Here is a 22,034-nt window from a genome sequence, read left to right on the forward strand (position 1 = left end):
AAAACTAAAAAGCTTCTGCTCTACAAAAGAAATGGTCTCTAAACTGAAGAGAACACCCACAGAGTGGGAGAAAATATTTGCCAGCTACACATCAGAATATATAGGGGACTTAAAAAACTTAATTTCCTAAAATGAATGAGCCAATAAAGAAATGGGCAAGTGAACTAAACAGAACTTTCTCAAAAGAAGAAATTCAAATGGCCAAAAAACACATGAAAAAATGCTCACCATCTCTAGCAATAAAGGAAATGCAAATTAAAACCACACTAAGATTCCACCTCACCCCTGTTAGAATAGCCATCATTAGCAACACCACCAATAACAGGTGTTGGCGAGGATGTGGGGAAAAATGAACCCTCTTACAGTGCTGGTGGGAATGTAAACTAGTATAACCACTCTGGAAAAAAATCTGGAGGCTACTTAAAAAGCTAAACATTGATCTACCATATGATCCAGCAATACCACTCTTGGGGATATACCCAAAAGACTGTGACACAGGTTACTCCAGAGGCACCTGCACACCCATGTTTATTGCAGCACTATTCACAATAGCCAAGTTATGGAAACAGCCAAGATGCCCCACCACTGATGAATGGATCAAGAAAATGTGGTATTTATACACAATGGAATTTTATGCAGCCATGAAGAAGAACAAAATGTTATCATTTGCTGGTAAATGGATGGAATTGGAGAACATCATTCTGAGTGAGGTTAGCCTGGCCCAAGAGACCAAAAATCATATGTTCTCCCTCATATGCGGACATTAGATCAAGGGCAAACACAACAAGGGGATTTGACTTTGATCTCATGATAAAAGCGAGAGCACACATGGGAGGTATGAGGATAGGTAAGGCACCTAAAAAATTAGCTAGCATTTGTTGCCCTTAATGCAGAGAAACTAAAGGAAATACCTTAAAAGAAACTGAGGCCAATAGGAGAAGGGGACCAGGAACTAGAGAAAAGGTGAGATCAAAAAGAATTAACCTAGAAGGTAACACACACGCACAGGAAATCAATGTGAGTCAATGCCCTGTATAGCTATTCTTATCTCAACCAGCAAAAACCCTTGTTCCTTCCTATTATTGCTTTTACTCTCTCTTCAACAAAATTAGAGATAAGGGCAAAATAGTTTCTGCCAGGTATCGAGGGGGTGGGGGGGAGAGGGAGGGGGCGGAGGAGTTAAGGGAAGGAGTGGGGGAAGGAGGGAGAAATGACCCAAACATTGTATGCACATATGAGTAAAATAAAAATTAAAAAAAACTTGGAGTGGTTAGACTGCTAGTATCATCTAGCAGCCATAGGCAGAGATATATGAACAGAAATAATGCTCAGCAACCCCCACCCCTCTCAACCCCCACCCCCTCAACCCCCACCCCTCTCACCCCCACCTACGTGTTATCTACCTCAAGAAGTCAGTAATGCTTAGGTTGAGAAATCTTTGCTGTGCCAAGCCCTGTGTTCCTTCATTTCAGGCACTTCTTTCTCAGTTCTCTCAAACAGCCATCTCCAGAGGAGTAGGAACTACTGTCTATAGCAGTCTCTGTGTCCAATCTTAAAACTGAAAGGCAGCGTGGCACACACAGGAGAAAAAGCATGGCCAAGGCTACCCAGTCACAGGTGCAGAGTTGCATGTGAGCCAGGTCCATCTGAATTGAGCTTCTGAGCTCTCAGCACTGCCCGACTGACCAGCATCCCAGACAATGGCTGGGGGTTCCACCCGATGCACACATATGGGTGAATCTTTCTCCTACCGGAGAGCATGCCTAGATTTTCCAGCCTCTCCCACTCCATAGTGGGGTCTGGACTGGAAATCACCTCAAGTGTAAAATTGTCCCCAGGTTAGCCCTGTTTCTCTTCTTCATCTCATCGTTGTGGTGTTGCTTTTCTTACATCTTAATAATCTTGGCCCCCCCTCTGTAGCCCCTTCTATACAGAGCTGTCCAATAGCTGGCTGGTCACCATAACTAATGGTCACTAACTGGATGGTTGGCCGTTGGGGTGAGGATGTTGCTTATTATGTTGCTTATTACCTCCAGACCAGCAGAAGGACAATTTCCTCCAAAACTGGATAATGCCTGATACTCACTTTTAAATTCTTCTGGAGAAATTCTGTGACAATTCAGAGGCAATGAAAACAAGCAAATGAAGCCAGATTTCATTTTCAGATTATGCCAAGATTTCACAGGAAATCTTTTCCTTCTATAATGGCCTTCTGAGGAATTCCTTTATCAGGAGAGAGAGGAAAAGCATTCCTAGATATCTCATTAGGTAAATTACTCTCAGATTAACATATTTTATTAATTACCTATTATGGGACTCCAAAGCTAAACAATCATAAAAACAACAAAAAGAAGTAAATATAGTTCCCAGTGACTAATAGGTGCCATGAAAAGCAGAATCAGTAAAATCAATTATATGCATTATTATAATGAAAGGTACAGTTAGTGCTTTAAAAAAATAATTAGGTTATTGGCTAAGAGGAGACTAGCCCCCTTCCATTACCCTGGAGCAAGCCCTGGAGGCTTCACTCAAAGGCTTTTAGTAGAGAAATCATTGGTTTTATTGGCCAGGCAAATTAGTGACTCCATTAGCTTCGCCAGTGGGGGACCCTGGTATTCCTAAGTCACCAGGCACTGTAGATTTGGTTGTACATTTTCTCAAGGGGAAAGATACAGGGTTGGAATAATGCATTAAAATGTGTACATGGAAATGTATAGTAAGAGTAGAAATGGAGGGAAAATCGGTGGTGAGGTTTGGCTGTTGCGTGTGGAGTGTGTAGTTGGTGTGCTGTACAATGGTTTGTGTGTTGCACACACACACCTGTCCAGTATGCCTCCAAACAGCATTTGCAAACCTCTGTCCAGAACTCAACTCTCCTGTCTTGCTCTGTATGTAAAAATATTCCATTTAAACCTGTAATGAAGCTACCTCCAAAGTGCTAATAAATAATATATGCGAAGTTTTTTTTTCCTATCAATATAAAGAAACGTGGAGTGAGACTGGTGAAAACTTGCATTAGACACTGTAATGAAGCAGGAATTAGAACAGCACTGTTCCTCTGGCCATTATAAATGAGGACGACAGCTACCTGGAGAATGGCAAAACTGATGAGTACAGTCTGTTGGGGGAGAGCAGGAGGAAAATTTCCCTCAGGAACACATTTCAAATTACTTATTTATGAACTGATGAACTGGGAGACCACCTATCGAGACATCGGTGTAAGAAGGCCGCTGTAGACAGCTACAGAACTCTAGCTAATTGTGCGGCTGTTTTCTGTTAGAACCCCTGCTATCCAGCTGGGCTTTGGAGGCAGGAAATTTAGACTCTGACTCACTGTTATACTTTTCCTTTTTCTTGTCCATATAAATATATACATGCATATTTTAATACACTTGAATCGTTTGGTGAGAGCTGGGAAAAAAACTGCTCCAGTTGGCCTGAGAGGGGTTGGACCAGGAAGGACGTTTTGGTGTTGGACGATTTCCAGTTTGTGCCCCACAGTGGGCCAGGGAGGTGGATGAACTTCTGGGCTCCTTCGTCAGCTCTCAAAAGGCTACTGGATCAGGTCACGGAGAGCCATAACCACCTCCTCCCCTTCCTGGTCAGCATCTTCCTCTCCCGGCTGGCTGAACACCTCCATCGCCATGGCGACAGCATTGAGTGCTTTCCCTGTGCTGGGCTTCTTGCAGTGTTTTGCATGAATGGTCTCATTTTATCCCCACAAGAACCCTATGAAGTGGCGCCATTGTTATCCCCTTCATAGCTATGAATAAACTGATGGATGAAAGAAGTGGGGTGACATTGCCAAGGCCACAAGCCCAAGTCCATAGGACCTCAGGGCTCAGACCCTTAAACACCTCATGGGTGATTATAAATGTTCCCTGGGAAGAAAATGGCACCTCCCATTGGGGAGTGCTGCAGATTTGTTCTCTGTGCTGCAGGCAGTGGGGTGATAAGAGGAATCAGACAGGCAATCAGGAGATGTGAGTGTTGTTGGGAGATAGGGTACCCTTTGGTTAAGAACTAAGCCTCTTAGGGGTGTTTGTCTCTTTTGTGGTGCTGTGGAGCAAACTCAGGGCTTTGAATATGCTTGGCAAATACTCTTTCACTGAGCTACACCCCTAGCCTTTCTCTTCATGATTTTTATTATTATCTTCATTTAAGAGATGAGGCAGTGACTGGCAAAGTAAAGCAAACTTGCCATAAGTCATGCTTGCATATAAGTAGAAGAATTGAGCAGGGAACAGAGGCTGTGAGTGTCTCACTAGGAACGGATCTTGGTGGATCTAAATCTTATTCAGCCTTTAATTCCCAGTGCTTGGAAAACACCTGTAGAAACTGATCTTCTATATGTATTTGCTCCGTTTAATTTTTACTTCTGAATTTGGGAAGTGATGGAGCTCTTGCAAAGACCCCTGTTCCTTGGGAGGCACTACAGTAAGAGCAACACATTGCTACCTGTGTACCAGGTCCTATGCCATTCCAGTATACAATCATCTTGTTTAATCCTTAGAACCCATTGGATCAGGGATTGTTATCATTATCTCTAGATTATAGTTGAGGGCATTGACAACCACAGAGGTTAAATCAGAGTTTATCAAGGGATATTTGGCAAATCCTGAAGACACTTTTGGTTGTCACAGCTGGAAAGGGAGCTATCACTGATCTCTAGGAGGTAGAGGTTAAAGGTTATTGCAAACCATCCTACAATACATAGGATATCTTCCCATGGCAAAGGATGACTCAGCCCCAAATACCAGTATTGCTGAAGTTGAGATTATTTGAGTAAGGACTTATCCAGGCTATTAAGAGGCAAAGCTGGATTAAAACTCCCTGTCCTATTCAAGGGCCTGTGTGCCAGTCATACATGGGACAGTTTCCTGTTTCCTGTCTTTGTGGGTAGCCAATGGTTTGCTCAGAAGACACAGTTATATTACGAAGTGAGTCATGGGCAATAAGTGATTAGAGGAACCAATAAGGAACCTTGGATATGGATCTGTATGCAAAATGAATTTCAATCTCATCTTGATAGTTGATTCCTCCTGACTATACCAAGTAAGTAAATTTGTGTGGCTATTTTGTCAGGGCCAGATGTAACTAGAGATGAGAGGATTTGGTGGAAAAACTGAAGGGTTGAGGCATCCAAGATTCCAGGGTGAATTTTAGAATTCCTGGTGTCACCTCTGGAGAGTCACACTCACTCTCAGACCCTCCATGTCTTTAGTTGTGTGGTGTAGAAACTTCTGTTCTGCTTGTTGTTCAGAGTCATTTATGAAGACCACATGAGAAAATGGCTGACCAAACACATTTTGGAGAGTTGAAGGGCTTCATATCATGTGTGCTTCTCTTCATTACATCAACAAACATGTAATAACGAAGGGGACAGCCTACACCACAGAGTACTCTTTGCCAGACACTGATTTAAGGACTGTGAATGTTCATCTCACTGAGTCTTTAAATGGTTCCATGGAAGGCAAGGCACCATTCTTGGTTCAATGTTCTGATGCTGAGCGTTTTGAAAGGCTATATTTTTGTGCAATGGGGCTAGCAAATTAAGTAGCTGGTTCTTTCTTTAGATGTATCTGCTTCTAGCCCAAGAATGTGTTAAATCCTAAGCAGTGAATTTTTCAGAAATGAGGGCTACTCCCTGTCTGAGTAGCCCTCATTTTCGAATCTGCTTTTCCCTGTGAAAAGAAGCAATGACATTTATTGGAATTTCAATCAGTTCTATATACACCTTGAACAGACGGAAAGGATAAGAAACCAGACCAGAGCAAGAAAATAACAAGGAACTGGTTAAGTAGTCAGGCTCTCTGTTCAGAGGACATTGCCAACAATAGATAGCAATAACAACCAACAACAGCCACAATAAGAAGAACAGAACAAGCGTTGTCACAGTAAAACTTTCCCGAATTCTCCATGTGCAAAGCCCTATGGCCAGTGCTTACATGTCTAATCCTCTGTAACCCTCACGATCATGTGTGGTCTGCACTATTGTTATTCCTCTCCTACACATGTGGAAAGCATGGCTGACTGGAGGAAAGTGACTTACGCACCATGTCACACAGCCTGAGGTAGAGTCCCTGCTCCATGTGCTGGCCTTGGGCAAGTAATATAACTGTTCTCTACCTTACTTTCCTTGTGTGTAAATGGGAATTTAGCTGACTTACTTTATGGAGTAGTTAAAATTTTGAATTGGGTGATATTATCTGGAAAGTAAGGGTAAGGACCTTATTGTATATACTGCTGTGTGCTTGTGTGTGTGTGTATGTGTGTGTGTTTGGGTGTTGTTTTAGAACAGTGGCTTGGCACTTATTTGCCTTATCAGTTATCTATGACCATAATGTAGTGTAACACACACACACAAAACTTTAATGATGTTCAGTGATAAGCAATCAAGTGTGAATTTATTGCTCACCTCAAGGGTCTTTTTGATGTTGGCTAGCTAGGTCTGCTGATCTTCCTGGGCTGGCTTGCCTGCTGTTCTTGTCTGGAGTATCTGGGGCCACTGGGGTCTGCCTTGCATACCTCAGAAGATGAGCCTGGCGTAATGTCTTGGTAATAGCACTGGTTCCAGAATGCAAATGGACATATATGAATTCTTTGTCAACTCTGTCCCACTGACCAAAGCAAGTCACCATGGCAAACCCAACGTTAAGGGGTAGGACCTTGTTCACCATGGGAGAGTAAGCAATAGAGGCCAATTTCCCATCAGTCTAACCCAGTTGATTCATAATAAATATTTGAGGAATTGATTTCAAAGTGCTTAGCACATGATAAAGGACCAAGATCTAGTAGTTAAAAATAAAAATAATCTAATGAACTATGGAGTTTTTACAAGGGTTAATCCCAAAGGAGGATTTAACCAATCATGACTTTGACTAATCATGTCTTTTTATTGGTGCTGTGTTTTAAGGTTCCAAACTATTTTTGGTGTCTCCTGGATATAGTTTCACTTTATTTATTTATTTATTTTATTTAAAGGAATAGAATTTCCCAGGTTACAAAAGTAGCTGATAAAAGCATTTCTCCAGAACTAAGGTAGCAAGAGGGCTTTTTGAATTTGTCCAATGAATCCCATTCTCAGCAAATTCCCTGACAACTTTCTATGCTGTCTTTTCATTCCTTTGTTTTAATTCAGGGAACTGGGCTTTGAGTGGTGGGACTGTTTAAACATTCCTTTGGACAGTAGCTACAGTCCCTAAGATACAAACAGTTCACCTTGAGCCTGAATTTGGGCCACTGTCTCTTGGCATGCCCTATCTGTCAGCTCGAGTCCTGACTGTGGAGCAACATGGCCCCCGAATTGTCATTTCTTTGACGAAGCTGAAGAGTCTGGTTCTCAGTGAGTATGTGTCTCTCTCTGAGAGCTGCCACTGTGTGCAGGGACGGATGATGACAGGTTGGTTTAATGCAGCTCTTGCCAAGATTAAGGGGTTGTCAGACAAGTATCAGGGGAGACTGAGGGATTGCTTTGAAAAGTCATTCTGAATTGCTAACTAACAGAGAGGTAGCACTCCTGTGGGGATGGGCTTCCTTGTATTCAAGATGCTGCAGAGAAGCCCTGAGCTGAGCTGATTTCTCTCTTCAATCTGAGGGAAGGTGAGGTGGGCCCCTAGGGTGCCTCCAGCCTGGACTTACAGGTCCCCAGAGGGTCCAGGGTTGAACATCAGAGTAGCCATCAAGTAAAAACAATGAGCATTCATTAAAGAATTTAAAGCAGTAAGGTGATAGGAGTAGGCCTTATTTTCAAAACACTTAGTCCAGATAAAGACTCTTGCTATAGAATGACTACAAAAATGTTATAGCTATCTCTATTTTTCTCTCATTTATGCATCTGATAAATATATGTGTTGAGTGCCTGTCTTGTGCTGAGGATGAGGCAGTGAGGCTGCTGATCACGAAGATTCTCTGGTTAGAGTGGCAGTGCTCATGGAAAATAGAGAGAGAGCTGGTTATGCTTAGTGCAGCTAGGAATTCTAACATAGCTTGAGAAATGCTATTTGATTATCCATCTATTCACTAATGTGATAGATACTTATTGAGCCCCTGCCACGTGTCGGGGTCTTGGGGATCGCCGTGTGTTTCAGACAGGCACAGTCTCTGCCCTCATTGAATTCACAGTCAAATGAGGCATTACAAACAAGCCATTATAACATGCTGTGACAAATACTAAGGGACATGTACAAAGGCAGTAAAGACACAAGGGTAGTTCACTCAGCCTAGCACCTTGGACTGAGGGACAGTGACGGCTCAAACATCATTTCATATATATGTATATGAAATGATATATATGATATTGTTATATATGATATATATGATTATATATATATATATATATAGAGAGAGAGAGAGAGAGAGAGAGAGAAGGAGAGGGAGGGAGGGAGGAGGGGGATAGGAGAAGTGGGAGACAGTTACTGGGAAGTCACAGACTCTGTGAATGCATTCCTTGGTAGAAGAAGCTTGAACAACATGCCTCAGCTTTATCTCTTCTTGTTTATTAACAGGCACCTGAATTTGTTGAGAGCAGACTGGGATGGCTGGATAGGATTAATAGTTCAACTGAAGGCTTGGGGTAGAGTTCAGTGGCAGAGCAATTGCCCAGCATGAACAAGTCCTTGGGTTTCATCCCCATTCCTGCAAAAACAAATGAACAAACAACTACAGCAGCAACACTAAAACCAGTTTAACTCATGCACCATGAATTGGATGTCACAGGCTCCGGTTTAATCTCATTTCTAGTTGTCACTAACTGTGTGACTTTGGGCAAGTCACCTTACCTTATCTTAAATTTCACTTTGAAATAGGACTAATAATACCTGTTTTGCCTATGTCTTAAAGGATATTATGACTATCCCTGCTCTCTATCCATGAAGAGATTGTTTGCACTCTACAAAGAGTGTCTGTGGCTCCATTTCATAGCTGAGGACTTCCTGTAGGCTCTGCTTTCTAACCTCTGCTTTATCTCTCCTTATAGCTTTGCTTTCTATCTATCTGTGGAATTACACTTGTCTTCTCCTACCCTCTCTGACTTCATTGTATTGGTGAACCTGTTTTAGTTTGGCAATAGAATGTTGCCTACCCAGAAAACCCACCTCAATTTCACATTCTGTGATCAACTCCTAAACCCATGGCCCAGGCAGGCTCCTGGGATTCAGTGGTCTGGGTGTGTCTGCGAGGATGTTTCTGGAAGAGATTGGCATTTTGGAGATAGGTCTAGAAACTTGGGCTTCACCCCATCTAGTAGAGAAATTAGTCACAATGAATAAAAGGAGATGTGGCATTCAACAGACTATTTCAATCTCTTTGTGGACATGCAGGAAAACTGCATTTCCCAGTGACCCTTGCAGATAAGTTGGGGCCATGTGACAGTGTGTCCAATAGAACTGTGAGCACAAATGATGGGCATTATTTCCAGGACTGGACCTTATAACCTCATGGGAGAGTTCTCCAGCCCTCTACTTCCCTACCATGGGGAGTACATGTTCCAAATGGTAATAGCAACAAGACAAAGGAGGGGCTACCTAAGTCCCATGGACTGTGATGTGAATAAAAAATTAATTCTTATTGTGTTAATATTTAGGATTGATTTGTTGTAGCAACTTAAGTTAAAGACTAAATATAGTTGACAACATTGCAAGTTTTCTGTAAACATTAAAGCAACTTACTTTTAAATGTTTTAATTAATCTCTTTCTGATGAAAGGTCTCACTTTACCTCTTTAAGTACAATTGACAAAATCCCAGTGAGCTCTAGCAAAAGAGGGAAATTTTTGGGGGGAATATGTGTGTGTGGAGTTGGGTGGGAGGATTCTTCAGGCCCAGTTTCTAGATGGTATCATGATGTCTTGTTCCTTTTAATCTCTTCACTATTCTTCCTTTCTACTGGCTTAGTCTGCATGTACACCATTTCTACATTCTGGGCATTTGCTGGTCTAAGCTCTGTCCTACCAGTCAGGAAGGGTAACAGAAATCTGATTTTCTTCACTGATTCTAGAAAATCTCTTGCCAGTGCTTTTTTTTTTTAATTTATTTTTACCCTGTTTTAGTCACCTGTTCCCCATCCATGAATTGGGTGGTCACTCTATTATTATTGATCGAGTCTGGATCATGGGCTCACATGAGATTAGAGGTGGTGATGGCCTATTGAGATTGGTATAGATTCCTCTCAAAACAAAACTGGAGTGGTAGTGGCCAAAGGGGTCTTAGATGTTCAGTAGGGTCATTTATAATAATGAAAGGTGATTGCATTAGTCAAGAGTGCTCCAGAGAAAATCAATAGGATGGATGGATTGTTGGATGGATGGATTGTTGGATGGATGGATGGACAGACGTAAAGGGAGTTAGTAGGTGAATTATCATGGAATTATGGAGGGTAAGAAGTCCCATGAGAAGCTTCCTGAAAGTTGGAGAACCACGGAAGCTGGTAGCATGACTCAGTTCATGAAGACTGCAGGGAAGCTGATGGTGCAACACTTAGTCTGTGCTAAAGGCCTCAGAAGCTGGTGTGGGGTGAGCTGTTCATGCATGTCCTTGAGTCTAAGTGCTGGTGAACCTTGCTTTCTCATGTCTAAGGTCAGAAAAAGAAGGATGTCCCAGCTGAGGAGGAGGGGATAAATTTGTCTTTTTATTCTTTCTGAGCCCTCAGGCAGTTGGATGGTGCTCACCTACATTAGGTGAGAGTGTGTCTTCCATACTCAGTGCATTCATCCAAATGCCAGTCTTTTCCAGAAACACAGAGATGCTCAGAAATAGTGCTTTACCAGTTATCAGGGCTTCTCTTAATTCATCTAAAATTAAACATCACAGTAATATTTACTAAGTGCTAGAGATGGTACTAAGTACTTGTTATGTAGTATCTCATTTGTACCTCTTAACATTCCTAGGAGATAGATTCTGTTATTTATAGAGTGATAGCAGTGAGACCATTGATCAATTTCCATAATGTGAATTTGATGTAAATTAATATATAACTTTTTAGTATAAACTGATTGTAAGGATGACTATACCCATTGATAATCTAATTTCTCTTACAGTAAAGAAACAATGCAATTCCAAGGGGAAGAATCATTTGGCATAAAAATGATCTTGCTTTAGTGATTCTAGCCATTCTAATGAATGACAAGAAATATGGGACTTGCACTGTATTCATTCATGGAAAGATATTCATATAAAACTGTCCCAGTGTCATCGATATGACAGTAATTCACTATGTTGACAACACAGCTATGCATTCCACGTTGTCTCACCATCGAGGAAACCTGAATCAAAAACTGCCAAAACAAAAATAAAAGCCATGAATCACAAACATTCAATGCTCTCTTCTGTTCTGACGCATACAACTTTAACTTTTCAGGTTCCAAGGAGGAATATTCTGTTTAACACCTTCTAAATTATATCCTCCAATCAGACTGAGGCGGTCAAATGATCTGGTATGCTTTAAGCTGGTCATAGCTCCTGGAGAGAGTTGGGGAAAGGGTCAAACTAGGTTATCCACTAACTGGCTGAGAGATTGGGGAACTTTGGAGGGCCATTTAACAAAAGCACTAGAAGAAATTGCAAATAGGGCAATGTTCTCTTATCTACAAGCCAGAAGACATATGGAGAACATTCTTTCCTTAGACGTTTGCCACAAATGCACCCTCTGGTTTCCTGTTTGGAGAACTGAGTTCAGTGACACTTTGATTAATGCAATTCCTATTTTCACTGAGAGCCATAGCTTATATTTGGGGCCATGTCTTGGGTGCCTTCCTTAGCTCAACTTCAAAATTTCAGCATAGGGCTAATGCTGTTTGTGGCAAAGATGGATAGCTATCCACCAGAAATTTGTTATTCTCTTTCTGTAGTGTGCGGCCAGCACAGAGAAACAGTTGCCTAGCCAGGAACTACATTTCCCAGCATCCCTTGCATCCATATGTGGACCCATGACTAGTTCTCCAAAGAAATGTGAGTAGAACTATTTGTATCTGACATTCCCAAGAAGTCAGTGTGCCTTTTCTGCTTCCTCTTTTTCCATCTAGTGGCCAAACACTGAGGCCGTTAAGGCCTTAGAGGAGGGTATGGAGCTAGAAAATGGACATTAACTGGTCTCAAATCACCATATGGAGAAAAATGCTCTTAAACTTGTATTTTGTAAAGCTACCGAAATACTATGGTTTATTGGGAATAGCAGCTAGATTACCTTAATTAATGCACATGCTAATCTGCCCACTAGTGGATAATGAATTTGATTATCATTTTTCATAAGTGAAATAACTTATTTAAATGCTAGCTATTACCCCTTCATGAGTTCTTTGAAATTCAGTGTTCCAGAGAAGCTGTCCTGATCCTGTTAAAAAATAAACTGAAGCCATTAAGCATAATTTAATATTCTTTTGATATGACAAATACTAGCCACTAATGAAAACAGTTAAGTAAATAGAGATAGCCCAGAGCACAAGTCTAGAAAGCTCTGTTTCCAAATTTGTTGCTCCTTGAAAGATAGTATTTAGACATTAATCATGAGTCTTAACACATATAAACATAATTAAAATCATGTTCAGTGAATTCTGAAGACAGTTGTAATTATTTTGGCTTGCTCAATTTGATGATGTGATATATTAATGAAACAATCTATTAAATATTTATGGCATACCTACCATATTTAAACCACTGTGTTTGATTCCCTTCCCATTCATTCAACAATTTTTAAGCTGTCTTTTCTCCTTCTGTCTCTTTCTCTGATGGTCTTTCATAGGCCAGACATGATGTTAAGTCAGCATTGGGGAAGCAAAGAAATTCTCAGGCCACCATATTAAAAAAAAAGCTACAATAGCAAGAACGTTGAAAAATTTTGATAACAGATTGTACATATTAGGAGAATGAGTGTGCTATGGATCCTTTGTTGTAATTTCTTTCCCTCCACGGATAAGTCCTCCAGATCTTTGCAGACATGTCAGAGGAGCTGTACCCTACTGGGCCCCCTTGGGTCTGACTTTATTACCTTTGGTTTCTTTATTTCTTAGCCATTTTTTATTGACTATGCATATTACTAGCAATAGTTTCAAAACTTGTTATCTGATGTGCTTTTATTTCTCTTTTGTGTAACTAGCCGTGATGTAAAGTTTCAGGACATAGGAAATGCCTTGGGGATTGTCCATTAGAACCCTTTTCCCTCATGGCCTCCTCTGTTGTTTGATCTCTTGTTAAGAATTGTGCACCCGGAAATATTCTTCATTCTAGACCCACGCTGTCCAATAACATGGAGTTACTTAGGTTTAAATTTAACTTAAAGTTGATAAAACAAATTTCCTCCCTTTCACTAGCCCATTTCAACTGCTCAGTAGCCATAAGTGACAAGCACATAGGTACTGTGTTTGACAGTGTAAATATAGAATACTTCCATGTTTACCAAAAGTTCTGCTGGTTGGTATTATTCAAACCAGTGGGGATATGGAAGGTGAATTTATTTAGAACAAAGAACAGAGAAGTCTGTGAGTAAAGTATTTAGGCTGTAATTTCTTTTTCACAAGCCTTTCTTCTTATTAGAGGCGGTGAAGCCGTTAGGGAAGGGATTACCTCTTATATACGTCTTTGTAACTTTTAATATGTAGTAGATACTCGAGAGTATTTGTTGAGGCTGGATGTGGTGGCTCACTCCAGTAATCCCAGATACATGGAAGGCATAGGTAGGAAGATCACAGTCTAAGGCTGGTCCTGGGTAAAAACACAAGACCTTATTAGAACAATGAATCAAAAAAGGGTTGGGTATGTGGCTTAAGTGATAAAACACCTATCTAGCAAGTGTGGGGCCCTGAATTCAAACCCTAGTACCACCACCACCTGCACCAAAAAATAAAAAAGAAAGGAGGATTTGCTCAGGAATTGAGGCACAGTTATCAGGATAACTTTGGGAGGATTTGCGTGGGGTTGTGTATTGGCATTATTTAAGTCTTGGTCCAAGTACGGTGAGAACTGTAGCCAACCCTAATGGTTTCAGAGCAGGGAGGGGAGACACAGAGAGACTGGAAATGAGACAGGATTTGACATTATCCTAATTTCCTTGATTGTATTAGGTATCTGGCTAGTTAACCTGCTATATTATTCTTTTGTTTTTCCTGCAGTGCTGGGGATGGAACCCAGGGCCTTATGCACGCTAGGCAAGTGCTTACCACTGAGCTACATCCCCAGCCCTAAGTTACTCTAAATGAACCCCTGGATAAACTATTTTAGGGCCTATACCAAATTTGCACACAGTGGGCACTTAATTGTTATTGGTTGAATGAAAAAATTCATTATTATATTTATGTATTTACTTTCTATCTCCCAGTCTCGCCACCCAGCCTTCTACTCCTCAGGAAAGCAAAAGGTCTGTGTGGAGACTGTCTTTGGCTGTTTTTGTTTTTTGCTGCATCATGAACTCCTAGAACCATGTCTAAGACTCTGTGACTCAATAAATATTTCTGGAATAAATGAAGAGACTATAATAACACAAAGAACTGCTTAAAGGTAGAAATCTTAGAGACTGTGCCAAGACAGGGGGAGAAAGTATTTCAGGGAGAGCCATTTTGTGGGCTCATATTAACATCTTAAGGGGGTCCACTGACTTTGCTGATGCACAGGACTAGTCTAGCCCTCATAAATGATGTTCCTCAATTTGAAATTTAAATCCCCATAGGACTGTAGGTGCATACAAGGCATAATGCTAAATGGCTGATCACTTCTGACATTTATTTCCCCACATGAAGAACCACTGGGCAGCATCTCTTGTCAGAAAGGAAACAGATTTGTCAGAAAGGAAGCCAGCCATCATATGCTCTTTGTATTTTTATGATTTATGTATTTATTGGAGGTCCTCACCACTTAACAACCTCAGGTTCTTTTGTACATTTTATAGACAAAAGGCAGACACTGCCTTTGTGGATTATGAGGTGGAGAGGTACCAACAAAATAGCATCCATAAATCCCACAACACATCATAAAATCATCAAATGCCCCGGAAGCGGAAGCTGTACTCAGGCTCCCTCAAGTCACCAGATGCTTAAAACAGAAAGTTCTGAAGATGCTAGTGTTGTTCCTGGCCCTGGTCCTTACTAGATTTTATGACCTTGAATAATTCTCTGTATGTCCCCTAGCCTCATTCATCTCTAAAATGGGCATAATAACAATTGCCTTTATGGGATGGAGAATCAAATGCTCTTGACTGAATCTTAGAGAATTCCTGAAGAGAACAGACCGTTATTAAAAACAATTTTCAACTCTACATCTCTGTGAACTTGAATTTCCTTTCCTCTAAATGATGTTTGCTGTTGCTGTGTGTTTAAGTCTTCTGTAAGTGTGGTTCAGGATACCTACACTGGTAACTTTAGTCATGATCATTTCTCTGCTTGGAATTTCTTTTCCCCAATAATTCTTAATTGTGAGAATCTTCAAGGAATTTGAGATTCGCCTCTGGATTCATATCTAAATTAACACGTTATAAAACATAATTGTACTGATCAGTATCATTTGCTAAATTCTGACTGTGTCTGGTGCCATGCTTTTATATATATGTTAGCATTGGTAACACTGGAAAAGCCCAGTGAGCTTGAGCTATTGCTATTCTCATTGTCTGAGTGAAAGAACTGAGGCTTAAATAAGATGAGTAACTTGACCAAGGTAGTGTAGCTAAGAACTGACCAAATCCGAAATGCAGTCTAAAATCCATGTTTTTAGCCTTTAAAGTGCCTACCTCCATCAAACAAAAATTTCTCCCTCCTGATTCTGGTAGAATGGGATTCTGAAGTGTTATCATATCTCTCATGAGGACCATGTGTGCTCTGAGGGAATAGTATAAATTTTGTTTCTGCATAAAGAGGTGTTCTGTCCTTGGATACCTTATTCCATCTCCTTAGTTTTATTTCTCTATCTAGAAAATGACAGGTGACTGGCAGTTGAGGTTGATTTGATAATCTGGGGTATTCTTTATTTCTAATACCCCAAATCTGTCTTTCTAAAATAGTGAAATATAACTGGCATAGTGGCTCATGCCTGTAATCTTAGCTACTTAGGAGGCAGACATCAGGAGGATCCCAGTTCAAGGCCAGCCCAGGCAAAGAGTTAAGAACCCATTCAAAAAAAAAAAAAAAGACTGGGCCTGGTGGTGTGGGTCTGCCATTCCAGTTACACAGTAAGCATAAATAGGAGGATCAATGGTCCAGGCCAACCAAGGCATAAACTTGAGACTCTATTCAAAAAGAAAATGAAGCAAAAAGGGCTGGGGCATGGCTTGAGTGGTAGAGCAGTAGAGTGTCTGCCTAGCAATTGCCAGGCCAAGAGTTCAAACTCTAGTACCACCAAAAAAAAAAAAAAAAAAATATATATATATATATATATATATATATATATATATATATATGCATCCAGATTCTATAGGCATCATAGATACTTATTTTGGGAGTTTTATTGAAGTTGCATAAATCTCTTACATAATTTCTGCTTCTTTTCCTGTCCTGTATGGATAATTAACTGCATACATACTGTTTCATTTTACTAAACTTCTCAGGAGTTTGCTGCTTGTGCTTACCATTTTCTCTTCTCTCTCATTGTGCCTTAATTAGCATTTTACTGAAACTGTCTTGTTAAAGGTACACTGGCTGCCATCTTGGTAAATTCAATGACTGAAAATCAGGTCTCATCTTATTGAGACAGAACCTGTCACAGACAATGACAAGTCCTCCTTGAAACTCTTTCTTCCCATGACTTGTGCTATGCCACAATATCCCTCCTGCCTTACTGCCTGCCCCTTAGTTGGCTCTTGAACTCTTTCTCTAGCCCTCTTTTCTCTCCATTCTCACTCTCTAGGTAAAAGTATCCAATCTTAGACTTTAAATGCCAACTCTATATTAACTGGCAATATATTTCCAAACTCAATATCTCTCTTGAGCTCCAGACTCAATTTGCCTTCTTCATAGATCCATTTGAATATCTAATAGTCACTTCTGATTTAACATGTCCAAAAGTCTTAATGTCCCTTCTATCTCCCCCTACCACACACCAAGAAATTTCCACATCTCCCTCAGTTTTTCCTGTCTCAGGATAGGTCACCTTTATTCACTCGGATATTTAATCCCCAAATATAGGAATCATCTTTAGTGCTCCTTTCTTCACACCCCTAAATTTCACATTCCCATCAATAAGCCCTACTGGCTGTACTTGGAAAGTTTTTATCCTCTACTGTGATTTGAAGGTGTTCCCATATGTCCCCAAAAGTTCACTTGTTGGAAACTTAATCCCCAGTGCAATCATGTCAAGAAGTGAGATGAGGACTAATAAAAGGCCATTAGATTGTAAGGGCTCTGTCCTCATGAATGCATTAAGGCTATTTTTATAGAATGGGAAGTTACCTTGGAAGTCAGTTCCTGGTAAAAAGGATGAGTTTAGCCCTTTTCCCTCTCTCTTGTGAGCTCTTTCCATAGGTGATGCTGTCCATCATATTATGTCACAAAAATTCACTAACTAGATACTGGCACCTTCGTAATGAACCACCACCCTCTGGAACTGGGAGAAATGCTTTCTTTATGAATTTCTTAATTGGTGATATTCTACTGTATCAACATAAAGCATAATGAAACCCTCCATCTATATTTAAAATTTTTATTTTAATAACCTGTAATTTTAGCTACAGTGACTGGGAAGGAGACACTTAGCTGTTGGGATGCAGAATTTCCTACCAGGAAATTTCCTACAAGGAAATTCTTGGTTGCTGTGAAGCATCCATGCTACACCACACAGATCTAAGTATGATGATGATGGAAGGAGGACAAACTGAGTATCATTTTCTCTTTGCCACATTCAGGGTGATGTGCTAGCATGTGACATTTTCATTGAGATGATCAGGGTAGTTGTGAAACACTCACCACTTCACAGGTTGAGTTATAGAAGAGGAGGTGTTCATAGTGTGCTTGGATAGTCAGGCAAACCTTTGTGGGGAGAAAGAAGGCAGAATTAACTTTCATAAGTGGATTAGAGTCAACTAAATATAGAGGAAAAAGAAGAGTATTCCAGTAAGACAGGAGTTCTGGGGCCCAAAGTACAAAATGTGGGAATGCCTAAGTTGTATGTAGCTAAGTGGAGAAGCAGGAAGGCTTGAGCGAAAGGTTTAAACAAGGTGCAGGTGAAAACATCAACATTGTAGATTTCATTTTGAGCTCAGTATTTATGGACTATGCATTGTTTAAGAAAGTATTGCACTTAGTGTTTGCATTCACTACTTTATTTATCACCATGTGATATGGATGCTATGTTTAATCTCATTTTTGCAGAAGACAAGATGGTGGCTCAGGGTGGTAAGGAGACTTGCTAAGATTCTGTAGCATGGGCTGGAACTGGGATTCAAACCCAGTCATTGGGATTCTGAGGCCTTGCTTAGCATCATTCTGCCATGTAGCCTCTTGAAGTGGTTTTACTCCATGGCAGTAAGAGTGTAGAGTTAGTTGAGCTTTGAGATATACAGAAGGAATGCTATTTGGTCTTTAATATTTCTAGAAGGAGGCAACCTTACATTAGATCCAGAAATAGGAGTTATTATAAAGGTTACTGAGTCTCAATGGACAGGACTTTCTGGGTTCTGGTACTTTCAAAAACAGATATATGGACCAGGTACTGGTGGCTCATGCCTTTAATTCTAACTAGGAGGCAGTGATCAGAAAGAGCATAGTTAGAGGCCAGCTCCAGCAAAAAGAAGACCCTATCTCAAAAATGCCCAACACACACACACACACACACACACACACACACACACTGCTGGCAGAGTGCCTCAAGTGATAGAACACGTGCCTCACAAGCATGAGTCCCTGAATTCAAACCACTGTACTACCAAACAACAAGCAAACAAATGTAAGGTGGGACCCATGGAAAATTGACAGCTAGTTCAAGCTGCCTCAAGAAGAGTCATATATACCTTCCAAGAGACAGGCTCAGTGAGCCATTTTGTCACTACCCAGCGTGAGGTGTCTGTTGGGTGGGGTTTCATGTCAGGATGGTTGGAGACAGTTTTTGCTTTGTTCACATTTATTTTTAACATAGATTCATGGTCAGTTGGATTCTGCCTGGAAGACACCTGAGTGACTTCATTACAGCCATTGCAAAGTCACTGCCTATACAGGACAACAGTTAACGTAAATATGTCAGGCTGCAGAGATAGAGACCATGGTGACTGTTTGACGAGGGTGGCTGCTACTTAGGTGCCACTGATTCTTACATGTGGAAATAGAGGGTCAGATGATCTTTAGGAAATGCAAAATCCCAAAGACATTTAAATGTTTGCAACTAATTAAAATGAAAATAACAGTAGTACCATTTGGGCCAGAGAATACAGGCCAGTTTCCTAGTACTGACTACAGTATGCCTCTATAATTTCTAACTTGTTAGAAATGGCTTTACAAGTAGTTTCTCCAGGAGACTTAATGTAACATTAAAGAGTGGCTTAGAAAGATCAAGTTGGTTTGCCATTGGTGACCAGAGCTGATGTATCCAAAAGCTCACTGATTTTAAAGGTCACCAATTCTCTTGTATCCTTCACCCCATCAGAACTCCTGAATTCCACTCTGTGAATGAAGACGTTGGGGAGCCTGGAGTCAATGATGCAGCAGTGTGTCTCAGGAGCACCACATCAGGAGTGAATCTCCCTTTAACAGATTAGTCATTGGGGAAGCTGATTGCTCCCCTATCTACATCGTACTTTGATTCATTTACACTTAGGTGATGAAAGTGGTCTTTCTCTCCCTCTCTCTTTAAATGGATTCTAACCAAGGAGGGGCCTGGGGAGTTGTAAAGGTGAGTGCTGACTCCTTGGACACACTCCTGGTTGCATTCTCAAATGGCCCACTCAATTAGGAGTAATATTTCACTGACTTGTGCACCTGATGGCTCCCTAGCCAACAGTGTTTTCTAAATGGTCCTGAGGCAAGACTTTGGGCTTTGAAATCAGCCCTTTATCACCTTCCTGTCTGGGGTTGCATTGGCACAGCCTGGATTGAAGCAGCTGTTTCCATCAGGGGAGCAGTCACAGTCTCCAACTGGAATGTCTTGACTTCATTGGCTTTACTTGTCAAACGAACCCATATTCTGCTACTGTTTAGGGCTAGGTCCAGGCAATGTCATTAACTGCATGTCATATCCCCAACTGGATTTTCCATATGGAGAAAATTGTTAGGTTGAAGACATATTCTTTATATCTTTCTTAGGTTTGTACAGAAAGGGTGCATGTGCACAGAGAACCAGTCTTATTTTTTCATGTCAATGCATGCTCCAAGACAGACTTAGCTTCAAGCATGAAGCAAGTAGTTGCATTGCTTGATATTTACATCAACAGCACAACTTTTGATAAAGAAGCATGATGCAATAGAAGCGTGTGTGTCTGTGTCTGAGATCTCTGGCCTGTAGCCATTTTCATAATGGCTGAGAGATTACATGATGTAGATGACTTTCTGTCTAATTATAAAACTGGCTTGACTCAGTCCCCCCCACAAAAAAACTGGCTTGATTTGAATCTACAGGACATCACTGATTGAGATCAATGATAAAATGTTCTCAGTAGATGAAGCTCAAACACCCGTACATGGATTGCCCTTACACCTTTGCCTCTAAATTAGTAACTGGGCATCATTTATAGCAAATACCCAGTTTAGAAAGCATTTGTCCTTGTGAGGAATATGGGAAGCTATTTGGTAGTCTTGTGATGACAGGAACTGCAAAAAGGGTAGGTAAAATAAAGCCAGGATTCTCTATATAGACACCTGTCTGATAATGTTGATAGACTTTACATCTACAAACACCTTTAATCCTGACAGCTAACCCCTAGGCGGTTGTCTCTATTATACTCATTTTACAGATAAGGAAACTGAAGTATAGCAATGTAAGTTACTTGTTCAATACCATATCACCAGAAGTAGCACACCTTACATTTGAAAACAAGGCAGCCTGGTTTCAGAGTCTGTTTCTGGAACAGACTACTGACCTTGAAGTCATACATTTCTTATTCAAAGTTGAATCCCTGGGTCTTGGACAATAATTGGTTCCCTGTAGAAGGGGTTGATAAATTCTAATGCTTGGATGCAAACTCTTCAAAAGATATGGATTTCCATACAAATATCAGTTATTATTATTATTATTATTGATTGCAGTACTGGGGATCGAACTCTGGGCCTTGTGCTTACTGGGTAAGCACTTTACTATTTGAGCTATACCCCTAGCTGTTTTGTTTTTATTTTTGAGATAGGGCTTTACTAAGTTTGCCATGACTGGCCTTAAACTCCCATCCTCCTGTCTGTGCCTCCCAATTGCTACTGTTACTCATAGTAATAACTACCACATATCAGAGTCCTTCTTTGTGCCAGGCATCCAGCTGGTACTTACTTTGCATATATTACTATACTTCTTTCTCATAACAAGTCTCTTTTGCAAATGGGAACACTGAGGCACAGAAAAAAATATTATTTCCATTTTGAAGTAATCCTGTTAGAAAATAGCAGGACCAGAAATTAATTGGCAATCTGTCCTTGTTCTGTAGCCCATTGTCTTGGCCACCAAAGCAGTAATGTCATTCCAATGACAGCTTCCATTTCCTTATCCAGTCAAAAGACACTCCTGGGGTTTTCTCAGGATTAAATCAAAACAGAACTATGATGTTAATAATAAGCAAACTCAAAGCTTGAGATGCACTCAAGTGACAAATATTTATTGGATGACAGAAAAAGTCTTGGGCTAAGTGGCCTAGGGCAGCTATTCACAACATTTTAGTTTTTGCAAATCATCCTGATGATTTTTGTCATATCCAAAATCCTTATGAACTCATACTTAACATTTCTATATATTAATTCACTTTGGAAAGCTTTCTATATTTATACCTCGTAGTGGTGCTATTTTGAGGATGTCTTCAAATATGTATACATTTGTATACATATTTGTATATTTCAATATACAATATGTATATTTCAAGGAAAAAGTATAATAATATTATGACTACTAAAAATACAGAGTAATATTTTTCAAGTAGTAATACTTACTATTTAGAAAT

The 22,034-nt window shown here is 40.4% G+C and overlaps 1 long non-coding RNA gene across 1 annotated transcript in view; it reads left to right on the top strand.

Annotated features, from left to right (window-relative positions):
* LOC141418219 (uncharacterized) overlaps window positions 1-21,156 on the top strand; it is an 87,766-nt gene extending 66,610 nt beyond the window's left edge. Inside the window, exons 3-4 of the long non-coding RNA XR_012442902.1 lie at window positions 11,845-11,944; window positions 19,547-21,156. This is a non-coding gene — a long non-coding RNA (uncharacterized lncRNA). The remainder of the gene's footprint in view (window positions 1-11,844; window positions 11,945-19,546) is intronic.
* The last annotated feature ends 878 nt before the right edge of the window (window positions 21,157-22,034 follow it).

The sequence above is a fragment of the Castor canadensis genome, chromosome 16, assembly GCF_047511655.1.
Source record: "Castor canadensis chromosome 16, mCasCan1.hap1v2, whole genome shotgun sequence".
Lineage (NCBI taxonomy): Eukaryota > Metazoa > Chordata > Mammalia > Rodentia > Castoridae > Castor > Castor canadensis.